This window comes from Neoarius graeffei, chromosome 27, assembly GCF_027579695.1.
Source record: "Neoarius graeffei isolate fNeoGra1 chromosome 27, fNeoGra1.pri, whole genome shotgun sequence".
Taxonomy (NCBI): domain Eukaryota; kingdom Metazoa; phylum Chordata; class Actinopteri; order Siluriformes; family Ariidae; genus Neoarius; species Neoarius graeffei.
In genome coordinates this window covers 13,783,523-13,790,520 of record NC_083595.1, presented here as the reverse complement: position 1 = coordinate 13,790,520, position 6,998 = coordinate 13,783,523, and positions in this window count along the sequence as shown.

Genomic DNA, 6,998 nt, shown 5'->3' with positions numbered 1-6,998 from the left:
CTGATGAATTATGTACATACTAATTTCGTTATACTTGTGCAGGTACATGAATGAACCCTGACAACTTCAACAAGATATTCTCTTGCACGTGGAGTAATAACTCATTTGCGTGGACTTGTATTGTGGATGCTCCATATAACTGCATAATAATAAAACAATGAGTGCTAGGAGAGCACAATATCCCCTGCTGGTAACTAGGTCATAACTCTGGTAAAACGTGACTGAATTGAACGAAATTGCAATATGCATATTACTGACATAACAAAGAATGCTGCCAAGTTTCATGAAAATCCTCCAAAAATTGTGAGAGGAGTTGATTTCAGAAGGCGAGTACCTTTCTTGGGACGGACATAATCCCCCCTTCGGGCCTTTCAACCAGCGGGGGATAAAAACCTTTTGGCAAATTACATGAAATTCCTCCAAAAATTGTGCGGGAAGTTGATTTCAGAAAGTAAGCACACCTTGATGAAATTGCCAAAAAAGTTTGTTAATAATCAAGGGCATAACTCGGGTAAAATTTGCCCAAATTACATGAGATTTCAATCTTCGTATAACAGTCATATAACAAAGCCTTTTACCAAGTTTGGTGAAATTCCTCTGCAAACTGAGAGAGGAGTTGATTTCAGAAGAACGTACAACCCCGATTCCAAAAAAGTTGGGACAAAGTACAAATTGTAAATAAAAACGGAATGTAATGATGTGGAAGTTTCAAAATTCCATATTTTATTCAGAATAGAACATAGATGACATATCAAATGTTTAAACTGAGAAAATGTATCATTTAAAGAGAAAAATTAGGTGATTTTAAATTTCATGACAACAACACATCTCAAAAAAGTTGGGACAAGGCCATGTTTACCACTGTGAGACATCCCCTTTTCTCTTTACAACAGTCTGTAAACGTCTGGGGACTGAGGAGACAAGTTGCTCAAGTTTAGGGATAGGAATGTTAACCCATTCTTGTCTAATGCAGGATTCTAGTTGCTCAACTGTCTTAGGTCTTTTTTGTCGTATCTTGCGTTTTATGATGCGCCAAATGTTTTCTATGGGTGAAAGATCTGGACTGCAGACTGGCCAGTTCAGTACCCGGACCCTTCTTCTACGCAGCCATGATGCTGTAATTGATGCAGTATGTGGTTTGGCATTGTCATGTTGGGAAATGCAAGGTCTTCCCTGAAAGAGACGTCGTCTGGATGGGAGCATATGTTGCTCTAGAACCTGGATATACCTTTCAGCACTGATGGTGTCTTTCCAGATGTGTAAGCTGCCCATGCCACACGCACTAATGCAACCCCATACCATCAGAGATGCAGGCTTCTGAACTGAGCGCTGATAACAACTTGGGTCGTCCTTCTCCTCTTTAGTCCGAATGACACGGCGTCCCTGATTTCCATAAAGAACTTCAAATTTTGATTTGTCTGACCACAGAACAGTTTTCCACTTTGCCACAGTCCATTTTAAATGAGCCTTGGCCCAGAGAAGACGTCTGCGCTTCTGGATCGTGTTTAGATACGGCTTCTTCTTTGAACTATAGAGTTTTAGCTGGCAACGGCGGATGGCACGGTGAATTGTGTTCACAGATAATGTTCTCTGGAAATATTCCTGAGCCCATTTTGTGATTTCCAATACAGAAGCATGCCTGTATGTGACGCAGTGCTGTCTAAGGGCCCGAAGATCACGGGCACCCAGTATGGTTTTCCGGCCTTGACCCTTACGCGCAGAGATTCTTCCAGATTCTCTGAATCTTTTGATGATATTATGCACTGTAGATGATGATATGTTCAAACTCTCTGCAATTTTACACTGTCGAACTCCTTTCTGATATTGCTCCACTATTTGTCGGCGCAGAATTAGGGGGATTGGTGATCCTCTTCCCATCTTTACTTCTGAGAGCCGCTGCCACTCCAAGATGCTCTTTTTATACCCAGTCATGTTAATGACCTATTGCCAATTGACCTAATGAGTTGCAATTTGGTCCTCCAGCTGTTCCTTTTTTGTACCTTTAACTTTTCCAGCCTCTTATTGCCCCTGTCCCAACTTTTTTGAGATGTGTTGCTGTCATGAAATTTCAAATGAGCCAATATTTGGCATGAAATTTCAAAATGTCTCACTTTCAACATCTGATATGTTGCCTATGTTCTATTGTGAATACAATATCAGTTTTTGAGATTTGTAAATTATTGCATTCCATTTTTATTTACAATTTGTACTTTGTCCCAACTTCTTTGGAATCGGGGTTGCAATATTGGATCATTTTCCTCAATAAATAAATGACCAAGTATAATATTTTTGTCTCATTTGTTTAACTGGGTTCTGTTTATCTACTTTTAGGACTTGTGTGAAAATCTGATGTTTTAGGTCATATTTATGCAGAAATATAGAAAATTCTAAAGGGTTCACAAACTTACGATTTGTACTTTGTCCCAACTTTTTTGGAATCGGGGTTGTATACCCTCATGAAATTATCAAAGTACAAGTTGTTTACTCAAGGATCAAAACTCTGGTGAAATTTTCACAAATGAAATTAAATCGCAATATGCGTATTACCGTCATATAACAAGGCCTTTGACCAAGCTTCAAGAAATTCGTCCGAAAATTGTGAGAGGAGTTGATGTCAGAAGGCGAGCGCACCTTCATGAAAGTGTCAAAGTACAAGGTTGTTAATCAAGGGCTGTAACGCTGGTAAAATGCGACCGAATTGAACAAAATAACAATATGCGTACTAATGACAGAATGCCTTTTGCCAAGTTCGGTGAAATTCCTCCACAAACTGTGAGAGGAGTTGATTTCAGAAGGAAAACACACTGATGAAACTGTCAAGTTATAATTTTGCTAATCAAGGGCTGTAACTCTGGTAAAACGTGACTGAATTTAACGACACGTGTGTATTACCGACATATAACAAAGAATCCTGCCAAGTTTCATGAAATTCCTCCAAAAATTGAGAGAGGAGTTGATTTCAGAAGGTGAGTACCCTTCCTGGGATGGATGGAAATCGCCACGACATAATCCCCCTTTGAGCCTTTCGGCCAGCGGGGGATAAAAATAGCTGGGGATGAAAGTGTGGTTGTAGGAAAAGAATCAGGGAGGGTAGTGAGTATATGCCAGAAATGGGACACTATATTTGGCGTTATATTTTAGAGTAGCCTATTAATGTTTTGGGGAAAATAGCAGTTTCCAGGAGTAGAAGGAAATGTTGCAATGTTTAAAAAAAAAAAAAAAAAAAACATCATACACGTCTTTGTCATCACTCTTATTTCACAGTCATGCGTATTACATATGTTAAATGACATTTTCCTCAGCTTGGTCACCTCAGCTTAATCTCTCAAAGCTGTACTTACCCGTGATGTTCAGATGTACACACTACAGTACTAGATGATGATTAATGCATCTCGAAAACGGCAACTAGTTTCCTAAATAGGTCAAAAGTTATACAAAGACAATTCACATCACATTAAATTATGATTAAAATGATATGGCATCTTATAGAAGGTGAAGGCAAATATAAAATGCTTAAAAATAATTTTGCCAGTGATATGGACAACATACACTCATTGTCTGCTTCATCAGGAACACGAGGACGCGTCAAAACCAGCCAAATCATGCAGAGACAGATACAGGACGGAGGAAGATTGGGGAAAACCTGATTGCCTGGTCTTTTTGTAGCTCATGCACCTCACGGTTTGATGTGTTGTGCATTGTGGATGCTTTTCTGCGCACCACAGTTGTAAAGAGTGATTACATGACAGTGATGCTTTTGTTTTTCCTCACCATTGCGTGTGAAAATCCCAGATGATCACACAGATCGCATTTTGCCCCATTCTTTCATTTGATATGAACAATAAGTGAATCTCTTGGCTTGTATAGGCATGACTGCCTGACTGGGTAATTGCACAGGAGTTCCTATTAAGGTGGGCAGTCTGTGGAAAGGATCCTCTATATTCACAACATGGAAAACAAAAGCGCATTATTTTCATGCTACAGACGGCTGAGTGCAGGGAAATGTTCTACTTCAGCTTCAGGGTCGAGCTCTACATCGAAAGAAACAAAGGAAGCCAGACAACTCTTAGACTCGAGGAGCGTGACCGGATCACATTCAAGGACATGGATAAAAGCATGATGTAACTTCATGCCTGCGCAAAAAGTTGAGAAAGAGAGTTGTTTGTTTGTTGAGTGTTCTTGACTTGACGAGAAAGCGTTGCATCTCGGAGCGGTTCAGTCTGCTCCTTTATTACCTCGACTCGTCTTACCGTTCCTTTCTTGTCTCCTGTCGAAGTTGCCAAACAAAATGTCAGTGGACAGTTAATGCTGCTTTCTTGTGCACGCCATGGAGGTGCGCCCGTATTAATCTGAAGCTCAACATCATTCCGTCTCTGCATTATTAAAGTCGTTGTGGGCCTCCTTCTGTAATAAAGTGTGCAGGTGTTGGGGACGAAGGGTACGTCAGCAGGTCGCGCTTTGACACGTTCATTACTCAGCGAGCGTACACAGCCTGTCAACTCCACCACCGCACAACTTTATTACATGAAGGTCTTGGACAGCACCCTGACCACCAAATCATTAAAAATAAAAAATGCGTGGCGTTTTTATAGTTTACACATAAGCTTGGTTAAAAAAAAAAATTATATATACATATATTTTAAACCTTTCATGGCACCTAAAAGCTAAAACAAACTGTTTAATCAAGTGAACAGGGAAATGTTTTTCTCTTGAGGCTTCATTTTATGACTAACACGCAAATTGCACTTTGACAAGTGGCCTGTAACACAAATGAGCACCGAAACTAATTCAGGTGTGAACAGGAAATTACAGGTGGTTGACTTTTTTCCCCCTCCATTTTATCACCTTTGATATTTAAAAATTATTCCACAAAATCGAGTCGTACATGAGCTGACAGCCGACGAGCCGTGAAGTGCTGAGTTGGCTATAAGCCATGTAACGACGCGATTAAGCAGCATAGCTGTTTAATTCGATCCACATTCACTGGATTTTGAGAAACAGAGCATTTTAGCTTTTCAACCAGTCTTTAAAAAAAAAAACAGCAAATTTTAATACTCAAAAAAATTTGTGAAAAATGCTATAATAATTCTTGAAAAAATAATTTCTTACGATCAAATACTTTTATTCCATATTTTGTTGCTTTTTTGTATTTTTTTGGTGTTTTGTTTTCGAGCTTTTATTTCGCCCTCGGTTGGTTCAGCAACACGCGCCGCCATTTTGTTTTTCTCGACTCACCGTATACAGTGGGGCCAAAAAGTATTTAGTCAGCCACCAATTGTGCAAGTTCTCCCACTTAAAAAGATGAGAGAGGCCTGTAATTTTCATCATAGGTACACTTCAACTATGAGAGACAGAATGGGGGGAAAGAATCCAGGAAATCACATTGTAGGATTTTTAATGAATTAATTGGTAAATTCTTTGGTAAAATAAAGTATTTGGTCACCTACAAACAAGCAAGATTTCTGGCTCTCACAGACCTATAACTTCTTCTTTAAGAGGCTCCTCTGTCCTCCACTCGTTACCTGTATTAATGGCACCCGTTTGAACTCGTTATCAGTATAAAAGACACCTGTCCACAACCTCAAACAGTCACACTCCAAACTCCACTATGGCCAAGACCAAAGAGCTGTCAAAGGACACCAGAAACAAAATTGTAGACCTGCACCAGGCTGGGAAGACTGAATCTGCAATAGGTAAGCAGCTTGATGTGAAGAAATCAACTGGGGGAGCAATTATTAGAAAGTGGAAGATATACAAGACCACTGATAATCTCCCTCGATCTAGGGCTCCACGCAAGATCTCACCCCGTGGGGTCAAAACGATCACAAGAACGGTGAGCAAAAATCCCAGAACCACACGGGGGGACCTAGTGAATGACCTGCAGAGAGCTGGGACCAAAGTAACAAAGGCTACCATCAGTAACACACTACGCCGCCAGGGACTCAAATCCTGCAGTGCCAGACGTGTCCCCCTGCTTAAGCCAGTACATATCCAGGCCCGTCTGAAGTTTGCTAGAGAGCATTTGGATGATCCAGAAGAGGATTGGGAGAATGTCATATGGTCAGATGAAACCAAAATAGAACGTTTTGGTAAAAACTCAACTTCTTGTGTTTGGAGGAGAAAGAATGCTGAGTTGCATCCAAAGAACACCATACCTACTGTGAAGCATGGGGGTGGAAACATCATGCTTTGGGGCTGTTTTCCTGCAAAGGGACCAGGACGACTGATCCGTGTAAAGGAAAGAATGAATGGGGCCATGTATCGTGAGATTTTGAGTGAAAACCTCCTTCCATCAGCAAGGGCACTGAAGATGAAACGTGGCTGGGTCTTTCAGCATGACAACCATCCCAAACACACCACCCGGGCAACGAAGGAGTGGCTTCGTAAGAAGCATTTCAAGGTCCTGGAGTGGCCTAGCCAGTCTCCAGATCTCAACCCCATAGAAAATCTTTGGAGGAAGTTGAAAGTCCGTGTTGCCCAGCGACAGCCCCAAAACATCACTGCTCTAGAGGAGATCTGCATGGAGGAATGGGCCAAAATACCAGCAACAGTGTGTGAAAACCTTGTGAAGACTTACAGAAAACGTTTGACCTCTGTCATTGCCAACAAAGGGTATATAACAAAGTATTGAGATGAACTTTTGTGATTGACCAAATACTTATTTTCCACCATAATTTGCAAATAAATTCTTTAAAAATCAGACAATGTGATTTTCTGGATTTTTTTTTCCTCATTCTGTCTCTCATAGTTGAGGTATACCTATGATGAAAATTACAGGCCACTCTCATCTTTAAGTGGGAGAACTTGCACAATTGGTGACTGACTAAATACTTTTTTGCCCCACTGTATGAGCTGATAGCCTAGTAGTCGAGTAGCCAATCAGAGCGCACGATTGCTCATATCCAGTGAATGTGGATAGAATAAAAGGCTCAATTTGTATTATGCAGGGTGTTTCAAAAAAAAAAACTTCGCCAATTCTCGTTCCATTGACCTCAAAA